The following is a 14,297-nucleotide window of genomic DNA, read 5'->3' as shown; positions in this document are numbered from 1 at the left end:
AAGGACATCCATCTATATCCACAGCTGGAAAAAACTTTGAAAAAATCTAAAAATAAAAAAAAATCAGCCACCAAAAAATCAGGAACAAACTCATTCCTGAAAAAATTGCCAATACCAATTGAGGAGAAATCATTAGATTTTTCTGTTGCAACATCTTCAGTTATAGAACCTTCTCAGAGTACAAAACCAATCGAACCAAGTACCAGCAAAGGGGCTCCTGGTAAAAATGGAAAGAAATGGAAAAAAAGGTACCTGCAAGAATTTGTGAGGGATCTAGCGGCATCAAAGTACAAACCTCAAATATGGGTATGCAAACTGAACCTACATCTTCTGTGACTGTGGTTTCTAACAATCAAAATCCAAAAGTGGGCCATACAAATATTAAGCTAGCCCCAATATTTTTAAAAAATAAGGCTCAAAGAGAAGAAAAAGATAAAATCAGTTGTGTGGACTTACAAAAAATTTCAAACATTAACATCAAATTGGCTCCTATCTTCTTAAAACCAGTTGCGAAACCAGTAATTCCAATATTAACATCTGTACCCTCCCAGCCACCCCTTATTCTTGATGAAGTGCCAATTAGGTCTGCACTATACGAAGTTGACTGTCGGAATGGCTTGGGAAAATCTAGAAACCTAGAGCCTCATCCACAGAGTGGAGAAAGAAAGGAGCCTGATGGATTCTATCATACTACAACTGTAAGGAAAACAGATTTAGAAATAGCAAGCTTTACAATCCCAAAGGTTTGGCTAAGACTTGAGAGACCAAATAGGTATACATCACTTTGCAGATCAGTTTTGCTGTTGGAAATTAAGCAAAATTACAATCTGTTTCTCTTTGCTTCAGAAGACATAGAATATGTTAAATATCCGGCAACTGATGACAAATTATATGTTGAGGTTGGTCTAAACTCAAGAAGAGCCCAACATGCCCTTTTTAGTAATAAAAATGAGTTGGCCAGAGCAGGCCTGTTGGTGTATGAGTCAGAAGAGGAAGACAGGTCTAGAAATCACTCCAAATATACAAACAGGACTGGAGGATGCATCCAACTCTGCAGTAGTGGCTGGAACATTGAAAGAGCCACCACGGAGTATGATATCCGGGCCTAAGCTAAATGAGAACTTCATAACGAACCTCCCTGAGATCATTTCACAAATCCTTTTGAAACTCGGGTAGGAGCAAAATAGTCTTTAGACAAAAGGGTTTAAGACTAGTCTCTTGGAACACAAGAGGTCCCAGCTTTTTAAAGAAAAAGAAACTAAAAAAGGATCTGTTGCAAAATAATGATATTTTGATATTCCATGACACCTGTCTCGTTAACCCCATCGAGACAGAGGGTTTCACAATCTTAAACCTCGGGGCTTTGTAAAAACTGAAAGGGAGACCGGCAGGAGGACTCTTAATAGTACTTAAAAACTCAAGCATCAAAGAAATTGTACGACTGTACAATAACGTGGTAGGCATACAAGCCTCTAAAGTAGAGATAGACCATATCAACCCAGGGAATGTGAGGGCTGAACAATCTAATCCGAGTTTATTACGGAAGGGAAAATATTGGTGGGACTTCCTTTCATCCTGGGATCTGGAAGGGATATATGAGAAAAAAAGGGGTGTGGAAACAGGAGATCCAACATGGTGTCAGGGGTCCTCTCAATCTACACTAGATTATATTTTTGCAACATCGGGTCTCACAATTCGCTGCCCTAGCCTCACACTTAATTGGGAAGGAGGCAGTGACCAAGCAAGTTTGGAACTCTGGGGTTCGGAAATACAGAAAGCTCCTAATCAGCTTAGTTCCCGGGAACTTGAAGGCTCAAAGGGCAAATTGAGTGTGGTTAAATATAAACATGGAGGGAAAAAGCTGAACAAACTTCTCGAAGCAGTCCCATCTCCAGTGTGGATTGAGGAATTTCACCCAGAGAAATTCGGGAACTTTGTGTGGTCAATCTGTCTTCCAAGTGAGGTAAAGGCCACAGGGAAACAAATACATATCCATCACTTTGATGAAGAAACACACAAACAGAAGAGAATCCTGCGACAAACACTCCATTACATAAGGACAAATGGAGTGGAGGACCCCTTTGATTGTATGCAAAAACTCAAGAAGGTTAAACAATCCTATAGAAATTGGAAAAAGAATCACAAACATCAAAAACTGCAAGAAGATGGGGAGAGAATGCTTTATCTCCTTAATGTTAACAAATGTAAAAACTTCTGGGCAGCATTAAACCAACTGGAGACTGGCTACAACAGTTCCTTATCTAACTTGGTTCCAGAGCACAAATGGGTGGAATATCTGTCCAAAGATTTTGAACATCAGGGATTCAGAGAGTTCATCGGGCCTTCTACTAGCTGGGCACTGACATTTAATGAACAAGATATTGAGGAGCTTATTGTTTCTTCCTCCACGTCAAAGGCGGCTGGGCCTAATGGACTTACTTATCAGCTATTAAAAAATCAGCCCAAACTGTGGGCAAAGCTGCTATACCATCTTTTTCAAGAAATCCTTAAGAACAGGATCTATACTCCCTCATGGAGGAGTGCATTAATTATTCCATTCTTTAAGGGGGGCGATAGGTTAAGCCCAGCAAGCTATTAACCTATCACCCTCCTGGATATAGATAGCAAACTCTTCATGCGACTACTGTTGAAAGAACATCGTGGGTGGACTCAAAACAGATCCTCTCCCAGCATCAAACGGGCTTCAGGAAAGGACTTTCCACCAGCTTAAATGGATTCATCTTGAACCTACTCAGTGAAAGATCCAATGAGAAGGAGGGCATTCTGCTATTTGGGGCCTGGGTTGACCTGTCCAAAGCATTCAATCTAGTGGAGAGGTCCCTCCTCTGGCAGAAGCTCTATAGCTGGGGGATCCCAGCACCCCTATTGGCCATGCTCATAGAGCTACATAAGAACACTACCATTAGGGTGAGGCCGGATGACGTTGGCAATCTTTCGGAGGTAATACAGGTACTTAAGGGAGTTCGGCAAGTGTGTTTAGGTGCCCCTTTATTTTTCAACTTATTTTTGTCAGACCTCAGAGATTTCCTCGCTCCAGCATCAATGGCATGCCCTAAGATAAATGGCAGAAAAATACATTGGTTGGCCTATGCAGATGACCTCGTCTTGTTGGATGGTTCAGCAATCGGTCTACAGCGGCTCCTGCTCAAATTAAGTGAATATGCTAAGCTAAATGGTCTTATAATCAATTCATCAAAATCCAAAATACTTATATTTTAACACTCTAAGAAAAATCTGCCCTTTAGGAATTGGACCTTGGATGGTAAGGAAATTCCTCGGGTTGACGAGCTCTCCTATTTGGGTTATGAAATCTTAGCTTCCCCAGCCCTAAGTAAGGTGATACCGGTTATACTTGAAAAGACCTCTAAAATTACTGCTCAGATGAAGAATTTGAATGGAAAATGTTGTAAATATTCAATATCACCACTCATCAAATTCTACATAGGTAAAGCAGTCCCAGTTCTCCTTTATGGCCTGGAAGCAAAACCTTTGCTTTGGAACTATGATTGGAACAAAATCGAGGGACGTTTATGGGAAACAACACTACATCTTCCATTATGTACCCCTCTTGTCAGTCTGAGACTCGAAATGGGTCTGATTTCCCTGACCTGTCGAGCGGACTGGAAACTCTTGTCCCTTTATCGTGACATAACAACAGCAAGAGTGACTACTCTTTATTTTGATGTAAATGAACACCTTAAAAAGGCAAAGTCGAAACAACTTCTTGACCTAGAGGGAAAAGTGGGAGGTAGCTTGCTCAGGTTGGACCTAACTACAGAAACGCTCATTCAAAATCCCATGAAGGTCAAAAAACTACTTGAAATGTGTGACTGGATCCGAATGATTGATGGAGTCAGGAATCTTAATCCACCAAATCTCTTGTTGAAAGTAGAGAGAAAATCTGGTACTCTTCCACGTTACCTCCAAAAATTTCCTGATCGAAATATAAGAAATAATTTTCTTAGGTTGAGACTAAATATAGCTCATACGGGGGAAATCTTGGCCCAAAGAAATCAGGGTGACAAAGCAAAAAAGCTCTGCAGGCATTGTGACTCTCCGAATTTACAATCACTCAGACACCTGTTTTTGGAGTGCGAAGGCACATGGGACACAGGATTACAGCTGCTTGGGAGATTTGTTACTAGAGAGGAGAGTTTAACACAGGACTCATTTTGGGATAGACTTATCTCTGATCAAGAAATCATGCTCACTGTGGCAATAGAAAAGGTTCTGGAAAAATGTTCTATATTAGTGAACTGTAGGCATAGGTTGCTTAGTAAGCATGAATGATGAGGTTGGTTTATCCTTTTTAGTCACCCTTGGTGGTTCACACTGTTTTTATACTTTAGTTGTATCTAACTTTGGTAAACAAGTGATATTATATTTTTCTCTTTTGTAAAGATTTTCTTTATAAAAACCATAAACAAATAAAAAATAAATAAAAAAAGGATAGGAAAGTCTAGCACCCATCTAGACAACAGCACCTTCTTTTTCTTTCTATGCTCAGCTGTGGAGGGCTTTTCAATGTAACCATGTATTCTGTGTGTATCGTCTCTAGCATCCCCCCAATCGTATTTAACTGATAAAGAATTACAGAAGAGGCATCCATAGTTACTGAAGAAGGCACTCAATCAGTTGTATCGCTAAAAGGCATATATATATATATGTTATTTTTTTCAGCAGGGCTCCATAATAAACCTCAGTAAGGCTCTTGTTTAATTTTATCTAGGCTATGGTGCGGAAGGGTGGGCAAAACAATAGACTTTATTATGTGTCCTGTAATTTGACTTCCTATGTCAGGGGTCTAATTAGATTTTGCTCCCTACTTGGAATCAAATGATTTTTCAGGGAGTATAAAGGCAATTAGCTTTGCCAATAGGGATACTTTCTGTTTATTAAAAGATGTTCTTCCCCTTAAAATTCCTCTTGAGATCGGGCATTAATATTAGAGCTCCTTCCTATGCTAGTGCTTTACTGGTCACTAATTCGAAAAAATATAAGTGGAGCTTTGTGGGTTGAAACAACAGTTTGTTCATTGTTTCTCATTTTTGTTAGGCACATTTTCATTTTTAGGGAGTAAAATTTGATGGTGCATATGTCTCTTAGCTGTAGGCTTGTGTTATAACTACACACATGAGAACGTAATGTGGATAGTAAGCAGAGGAACAGGAATTTTTCATCATCATATTCTGAGGTGCAGTTATTGTGATGTAATTATCATCCTTATACAAATTATTAGAAGCATGTTCTCCTGGCCCTTGAATTACTTCATTAAAGTGGCGCTTGAACTCCTATGAGCATGTTTTTTTCGAAACATTTCTTTTAATTGCTATTAATACATCAGCAAATGTTTTCTGTCTGAAATTCTTCACAGCGACATCAGTTAGGACAAGAGATATTTGTGTTTTGTAGTACACGTGAGTGATTCTCCAGTGGCTTAAAATGTTTACGAGGTACTGTGGCAGATGTTGATGTCTTGGCCTGGTTGATGAGTTATCTTTATAATCACATACACTATATTTTATTTTAGCCTTTGTGTTTGGAAAAAGTGTTGTAAGATTTGTCAAGAATTGCAGTGGCTGGGAAGAGGAAATCCCTTTTCAAGCTCTCTTCTATGATGGTAGTTCACTAAATACACATGCTCATAAAGTGGCGTACCTCATTAGTCAGTTGCGCACATGGAAAATAATATGCGCACAACAGCCTACCAGTTCCGCACATAGAGCAAAATTATTAGAGGGAACATTGGCCACCACTAAAGATTAAATAACTGAAATTGAGTGGCCGCGATGTCCGCGGACAATGTGGTAGTCCGCAGATACAATGTGCACATCCGGGTCTTGTAAAAATGCATGGCATGCAAAGGGGACTGTGGGGATTAACCAATCAGGTTTACTGGGTAAGGTTTACAGGAAGAGAGGGTAGCAGAAGTTTTGTTTGCAGGCATTTTGAGAGCGCTGAAAATGACTACGGCTATGTCTTTGAGCAGGCAGAGTGTATGGATTTTGGGGGACTCTTAGATTCATTGGCTGAAGGTCTATGGACATCATTATTCTTCATTGCGGAGGGAACAGTACATTACGCAAATTTCATTGCAGTTTGAAATGGAGCAGACATTTGGGAAGTTGATGGAAGTGTTTCAAAATTCTTTTAAAAAATATCTGGATTGCTCAGAGACAAATATGGATGCGTTTGAATTTATTTTGTCTGCAAATGGAAAGAGCAAGACACAACGTGAATAAAGCAATCTGTGCTTTTTTGCGAGATGTTGGCATGACGGTTTTTTATTATGAGAACCTTACATTTTATGTTGAAGACATTTTCTGGCGCTATGGAGTGCATCTAAATGATGTGGGCAACCAGATCTTTCTGGAAAACTTTGTGTAGAATCTTGGTTAGTTCAGTATATAAAACAAAATAATCAAAACAATATTTAAAAGTCAAAAAGAAAAAAAAAGATTATTTTAAGAGCCACCATTTTTGCATGAAAAACAATTAAAATGATTTGCATGCCCCCACCCCAAGCCTGGAGGCTGCAAAGGGGCCTGTGACTTTTTTTTCTCACTTCTATATTGTAACTGTGAAAGGTGGCTCCTAAAAGAACCATTTTTGTTTGATTTTGCATTTAGTTTTTGCTTTTTTTCATGAGGTGTAAGGTTAGGTGTGGGAGGTAAGGGAGGGAGGAGAAGGAAGGGGCACCAAGCACAGAGAGGGATGGGCAGGTAGATAGAGGAAGTTGTTGGGCGGGCCTTCAATTTAAGGTAAGGGGCAGTGTTTCTCATGCTCATTGACTGTGGCCTTGAAAGCACTCTGAAACTTCTCCCCCCTGCAGATCGGTGCATCACAGTACATACACAGTACTGTGACCCTCAAAAGGTAAGGGTCAATGGTGTTTGTTATGGCCTGTGAGGCTTTGGCTGAGATCCTCTGCCTCAAAGTAGTGTCCTTTCTTTTAACAGGAGCAGTTGAAGAAGATGGGGTAGAGGACATTAACCTACTCTTCCCTGAGAAAGTTACCACCTCCCTCAGAGCACCCCGGTGGTTGAACTTGGTGGAGGTGGTGCTGTAGGAATACAGCCCTGGCTTTCCACAACTAATTACAATGTTGAACTCAGTGCATCGAACCTTGGCTGCATGAGCCTTCAGCACATTTCCAACGGTGGTAAAAACTCGCCACAAACAGGACTCAATGCGGTACTGGAGAAAGGGACTTCCTCCACCTCATCTTCAACTTCCTCTTGATCTTCATCATCTGTATCACTGTGTCACTGTGCCTGTTCCCATGTTTATGCCATTCATAAGGTGATGGTGGTGGTGGTGGTTGGGGAGGAGGAATGGCCATAGCAGATACCATTGATACAGGATTGCAGGTAATCTCCACAGCAGCTCTGTCCTGGTGCTCTCTCCTGGATAGCCAGATTGAGAATGAGGAAAAGTAATGAGCAGGTCCCTTCTGAGGACCCATCCACGGACAGTCGTGCTGATAGGCCTTGAAAGTTGAAAAAGTTCCAGATCAACCAAGAATGGGTCTGGGGGCTGTGAAAAGGTTTTAGTTTGGAACACTGTAGATTGACGGAAAATGCACTTTTAAACTGCCTGTGGAGTGTGGACACATGATCAGGTCAGGGAATGTCTGCGACCCTGACTGCCATCAACGGCCCCCCAATTGAGTGGTAATCACATTGTGCATGCGTGTGGGTGTCAGTAGAACAGGCGTGCTCTCTGCAGATGAATCAAAGTGCACCATGTGCAACTGGACATGTCCAGACAATGCACGTGTACACACAACCCCTTCTACCGACTTTTCATCAGAATTAATTTGATATTTGATGTCATCAATGATGTCATCAACAATATTTGTCATGTCATCTTTTATGTCCTGGGCGTTAGTTTCAGCAGTGCACGGTTGTGGCGTGAGTTATGGTTGCTTAGCTTACCATAACTGGCAAATTTCAATGGTTTTTCATTTTATTTGTAACCATAACATTCCTTTAACAAAGTTTTTTCACTGAATTTGATAGGTTTTTATTAGTGCAACTTAACCATAATGTCCCCTTTAACAATATTTTTCATTGAATTTCATATATATATATATCAAATATAAATGAAAATGTATAATAAATTAGTACCATGTGCTGTGAATCCATGGGATACACCTCATGTGGATTGGCTCTTTCCAAGTCATACCCCAGTGTAATCCTGTGGATGCACTTATGTGCATCGCGCCCTGGGTAGACTGTTGTTTTCAAACCTACCTACCTTTTTTTTTTAAAGCCACCATGGAAAGGGAGAAGGGACCACACGTAGTCCCTTCTCCCTGTTCAATGGTGGCCATTTCTACTGTTTACTTTTGTTTCAATGTAAGTGAATGGCTGCCATGGAAAGGAAGAAGGGATTATGTGTAGTCTCTTCTCCCTTTCCATGGTGGCCATTTTCTTTGTTTACTATGGCCACCAAGGAAAGAGAAAACGGAATACGTTTTCTTTCGGTGGTGTCCATTTTTTAATGACTTTTTGTAACTTTTATTTTTAGGTTGCGAAACGCAGCGCCTCTCGCAGCTGGGAAGAAAAAAAAGCGTTTCCTATCATTACGCGTATACTGAATTTACTTGATAAAGGTCATGAACGCACGAAGAAGTCAGGTTTCTTCATTTGCAAAATACGGAAATATCTTCTAAAATAAATAAGATTGAAGGCCTGTTATTCGCATGCAATACAATCTCTCTTCTGAGTTCTAATCACACTACTCCTAACATCTGCAGTGACAAAGGTACTCAGACAAAAACATATGCCGAAATCGTAGCTGATCCCCCAATGCCTTTGTAATCTCCATCAGGGTTTCAGAAATGTAAGATGGAACAATTAGTGGAAACAAATGCGGCTAACATTGAGAAATTATTGTTTGCCTTCAAGGAAATTCAGTCAACTTTATTACTAGTTACTAAATCAAACAACGACATGGTCCAAAATACAGTTGAATGTCCTAAGCTCTCTTTTCCAGATAGTCCTTCTGCACTTACTGATTTACTTGCGCTCTCGGACAATGTGATCGATCTAGATTTGGCATGTGACAACTCAATTGCATCATTATCGTCTGGTGAAGTTCTCCCAATGGTCCTTACTAGAAAACAAAAAAGAGCACAACAGAGAGCTGAAAAAAGAAAAGGGTCGATAAAAGACTTAAACAAAAAGTAGAAAAAAAAAATCTAAGAATCAGAGTGCTCCTAAACCAGATCGTCATAATACAAACATAAAAGAAATATGTGATCTGTCAGGCGGGGAGGCTACTATTGACTTGAATCAGCTAAATGCGGAATCCAAAGCGGTGCTCAATCTTTCTATACCACAGCCACTTATTCCTAATTTACCTGATGCATGTGTAAAAGAGGCTCGCCCAAAATGCAACAAACAAATGTGCAAACAATCGCCGAAAAAAAAAAATTGCAAATGAAAAGTAACTCATTGTGAGGAAACATAATTGCCCTCCTCGATGTTCACACTCGAAGAGCCGCATTTGACTGTAAAACAAGCCACGCTCTCTAACTTTTATCCTCTGCTAGCCATAAAAAAAACTGATAGATTCATTCAAGGTGCATGCAATGATGCAATGTCAAAAAATCAGCGAAACTCACCGACACATATGCCAAAAGTGGCTGTGTCCAATTCGGCTGAAAATCCGAGCAGCAATATTGGAAGCCTGGGGAAAAAAAAGAGATTGATCCACTGATTGAAAACTCAAGTCGGGAAAGGCAAAGTGAGAATTTAACACCTATCCCTCCAATTGCGAACAGTTCCCCATCACCTGAGAGCAAAAAGGTAACAGCCATGATTAACACAGCTGATGAACTAAAAGGGACTGTCGTTATGGGATGAGAGAGCAATGTTGAATTTCATGGTAAGGCAAGGCTTAACCGGTCTTACTTTATCTCAACTTTGCAAGCTGTACCGGCCTTGAGATTGATCAGATCCAACGATATTGACTGGATTACACTTGCATCTGTAAACAACAATAAAATGATTTGCAGATACAATTCTCCACTAATCTTAAAATTGATCTGGGAACAAAAGGCGGATCTACTTTCCATAGGTCTAGTACCTACATTATTTTCTAATATTGACGACGCAGAAAGCTTCGTCAATACCCCGATTCCTGCAGTTCAAACCCCTTCTGTATTAAAAGATCAAGGGGTAGCTTTGGACCTCGATGCGAGTACCCTTACACAATTGATGGCAATTGTATCTGCTCTCAAGGGAATACAATCTGCAGGTATTACCGCAGTCGCACCTAGCTCCAACTCTGGAGTACTAGGACGATCCTAGCTTGGGGGATTTCTTGATTGTGTCCTGGAATTCCTGCGGTCTTAACAACTTCCGGTCATGGACCAACAAAAAGAATCGTCCTCAGCCAGATGTTGTCTTTTTACAGGAAACAATGTGCCGCTTTCCATTCTCAATTGAGGGTTTTTATGTTTTCTCACATGCGGCCTCGCAGGGTCCTATGGGCCGGCCATCAGGAGGAATTGCTATTCTAATTAATACTTTAACCAAATGTGTTGCTAAATATATATGTTGCACTCAAAGCATCATGGCTGTTGAATTAACAGCTGTAAATCCGTCTAAAGATGCACTACTGTTGGTTTGCATTTATTGGAATAAATCGTCTTCCCCTCTTGATATTATTATTGATGAAATGAATTCGCTATTAGTAGCAGCTTTTGCACGAAATTCAGCTCTCAAAATAATTGTTGGTGGTGATTTTAATGCACTATGTTATGATTTATCATTAAGCAAAAGGAATCTGGTTCCTAGCCATTCTCTTAATTCTGTACGAAATGGACAAACTTGGCTTGATTTTTTTTTTGAATGGGACATTCAACCAGCTCCTGTATTACTAAATCCATTTAACTTTTCTTGGCATAGGGGTAACTCTAAATCTCTGATTGATTTTTTCTTTGTATCAACATGTTTATATTCTTCTATCAAACCGGTTATTATGTCTGACCCTGAACTTGGGGATCATATGTCAATTTCCCTACCTATTCAACTACCTACTGCTCGTTTTGACGCTATGCCTAGCTTAACTTTACTTGAATCTGATCGACATCTATTATCTATACGATGGAATCCGAAAGTGTGTTGCAAACTGTTGCAAATGATTGCGGCGGATCCGCTCATCTCTACTGACCTCCGTGATTGTTATTTCTCTTTATGTAAAGTTGAAGAGCTTAATATGAAACGTATTCAATTCCACCTAACAAAAATTGCCTTGTCTAAATGCTCCACAACCGAATCTAATGCAAACCACATACATAAATTCAATAAGTTGGTTGCTGACTCAAAAAAAGAGAAGTACAAAAAAATCAGGGAGATCATGAAATCTATGTCTCCCTCCCTTTGCAGGTCAATTGCGCTAAATCGAATAAAACAAGTCTACAGAAACAGAATTAAATTTCTGAGAATTTCCATGTACATTGCTGATAATCAAAATATGATGTATCACCTATTAAAATATAATACAAGGCAATCTTGGCCATTACTACGCTCTTTAAAATCAGGCCAACAATCTGATCCGCAATGCGTAATTTCTGCTGATGCGTGGACTAACTTTATAACACAAAAATTTAAATTGCCCGACCGTTTTTCTTTTGTCAAAAACTATTATCCAATGTTCATTCGTAATACAAGAACTGGATGGACGGTTAATGACATCATTGGTGTAATCAATAAACTTAACAACTCAAAAGCACCAGGTCCAGATGGGCTCCCTCCGTGTGTTTATAAATCGGATCCCCTTTTTTGGGCATACATCTTAACGATCCGGTTTGATTTGATTTTACAAACCGGAGAAATTCCTTCAACATGGCACTCAGCACACATAATACCTATTTATAAAAAAGGCCCCCCTGAATTGCCATGCAATTATCGCCCCATTGCACTTACTGATGCTTCATCCAAAATCTTCTCTCTTTTACTCCTGCAGGAGCTTCAAATGTACATCACACGTAATAACTTGCTCTCAATATTCCAGGTGGGTTTTAGAAAGTTCATTGGCTGTCCTTTGAATGCAACAATTCTCGCGCATCTCTATGCACAGACGAAAAATGCACACATGGGGCCTGTGTATATGGCCAGTCTGGATCTGACAGCTGCATTTGACAGCGTAATTTGAGAAATTCTCTGGGCCAAACTGATCGAAATGGGAATCCCTTATTCTTTGGTTGCACTGATCGCCCTGTTGCACCTCAAGACCTCTTATCGAATTCGCTTAAATCGTAATGGTGCCCTAACCAATTCAATCAGCACCGAAATTGGCGTTAAGCAAGGATGCAATAAGGCGGCAGTCCTATTCAACTTATATCTATATGGGATTGACTCTCTTTGGAAAGATCAGCATGTATTTCCAGCTAAGTTGGGTGCACTTAGGCTTGATTGGATCGGTTTTGCAGACGATCTTCTCTTTTTTGATCGCACCCCGTTTGGCCTTCAGAATAAACTCGATCTATTTGCTAAATTCGCTCACAATCTGAATCTCACAGTTAATCCAGCTAAATTTTCAATTCTTACCTTCTATGATGGGCGATGCAAAGCAAACAAATTTTCATGGCTCTTGCAAGGAGTCGAACTTTGCTACACCTCATCCACCCGCTATTTGGGCTATCCACTGATGGATTCTTATTCTTTAAGCATGTGGCAAACATTTCTTAACAATAAAGCCAAAACCTTAGCCGCTCAGATGAAAATCATTTTCCATAAATATTGTTTATTTTCTTTATTACCTCTTATTCATTTTTACTTACTCAAAGTTGAACCCTGCTTATTATACCCTTTGGATATATGTTTATATGAAATTGATTATTTTCTTGATACAATACAGGGAAAAATGTGGAAGTCTGCCCTCGGTTTAGCTCAGTCCATACCAAATGTTTTTATTTGCCACAAAATCAATCTGTTGCCTCTATCTGTAAAAAGAAATTGGCGAAATATCAAAAACTATAATAAAATGCTGGACCCTCCGGCAAACTCCTTATATGTTAATTTGAATAAATTACTTGAAAATTCAAGTATTCACTCACTCAAAGTATTCACAAACAAATTAAATGCAATTTTAAATGCTATTGATGAAACCCCCGAAAGTATGACTTTGCTGCTTCCTGCTCAAAAAAAAAAATATGAACTCTACTTTTGGTGTAAGCTTACAGATAAAATGGGAACTTACCCATCGTATTCTGAATACAACCATTTTCGTAGAAAGTGAGGTGATCGTGCATTTTATTTGACTCAATTTCCTTCTGCGGTTGGCAGAAAACTTCTAATTCGTTTTTGTTTGAATCAATTTCGAACTCTATCCAAAACAAAAAATTGGAATACATCATCTCAGACCGGCTTTTCCACTCTATGCCGTTTTTGTGAAGCTTTGGAAGCAGATGAAACACTTAAACATATGGTCATCGCTTGTCCCTTCTTCTCATCATCCCGTAAAAAAATGTTCAATTTAAAGGCTCAGTTCCAAACAGACACTAGTATGGAAGCACTTTGGAACCGTTGTATGTGCAGTAATAGTTTGTCATTTAATTTGAAATTGCTAGAATTATTGTCAATTATTGAAGTAAAACTAAATGAATTTACTACACTTTCGATATAAGAATTTGAATTTGATGTACTAAGCACAAACTGCGGTATGGAAATATTATCCTTACAAATCTCATGTATGTTTTTAACTCATTGTTAAATTGTTATTGTGCTGGATGTTTTAATCCTTATTTTTAAACCAAACACAATAAAAAAAAAAAAAAACAAAAAAAAAAAACATTAGTACCCCAGTCTAACGGGCCAGATACTAATGGCAATAAGCCCTGAGACAGCGCGCCATTTCTGCCTACGTTAATGCCCCCGTGGCCTTCGTTAACTATGGGCCCCAGGTGCATTACCCTATGTGGTAATGGCCCACCCTCTCGGGGCTTATTGCATCAATATATGTATATATGTGTATGTAAGAATCATCCTAGATTAGGTGAATATAAGTGAACAAGTATAATACAATATATGTGTGTAAGAATCATCCTAGATAATGTTAACAATATTAACTTGGATGATAGGCTAGTGCATCTAGGTAAGCGTGGCTCATACTAAATGTTATGCTGCTGCTATTCAGAGTTCATGTTAATTGCCTATTTGTATCTGGTGTGGATAGGCACCAGAAAATATATGTGTCACATGTGTGGGAGATATAACATATATCCATCAGACTGATATACAAATAGATGCACTCAAACTCAA

The sequence above is a fragment of the Ambystoma mexicanum genome, chromosome 2q (genome assembly GCF_040938575.1).
Source record: "Ambystoma mexicanum isolate Mex_15411 chromosome 2q, UKY_AmexF1_1, whole genome shotgun sequence".
Classification (NCBI taxonomy): Eukaryota; Metazoa; Chordata; class Amphibia; order Caudata; family Ambystomatidae; genus Ambystoma; species Ambystoma mexicanum.
Note: the sequence above shows the minus strand (reverse complement) of the source record.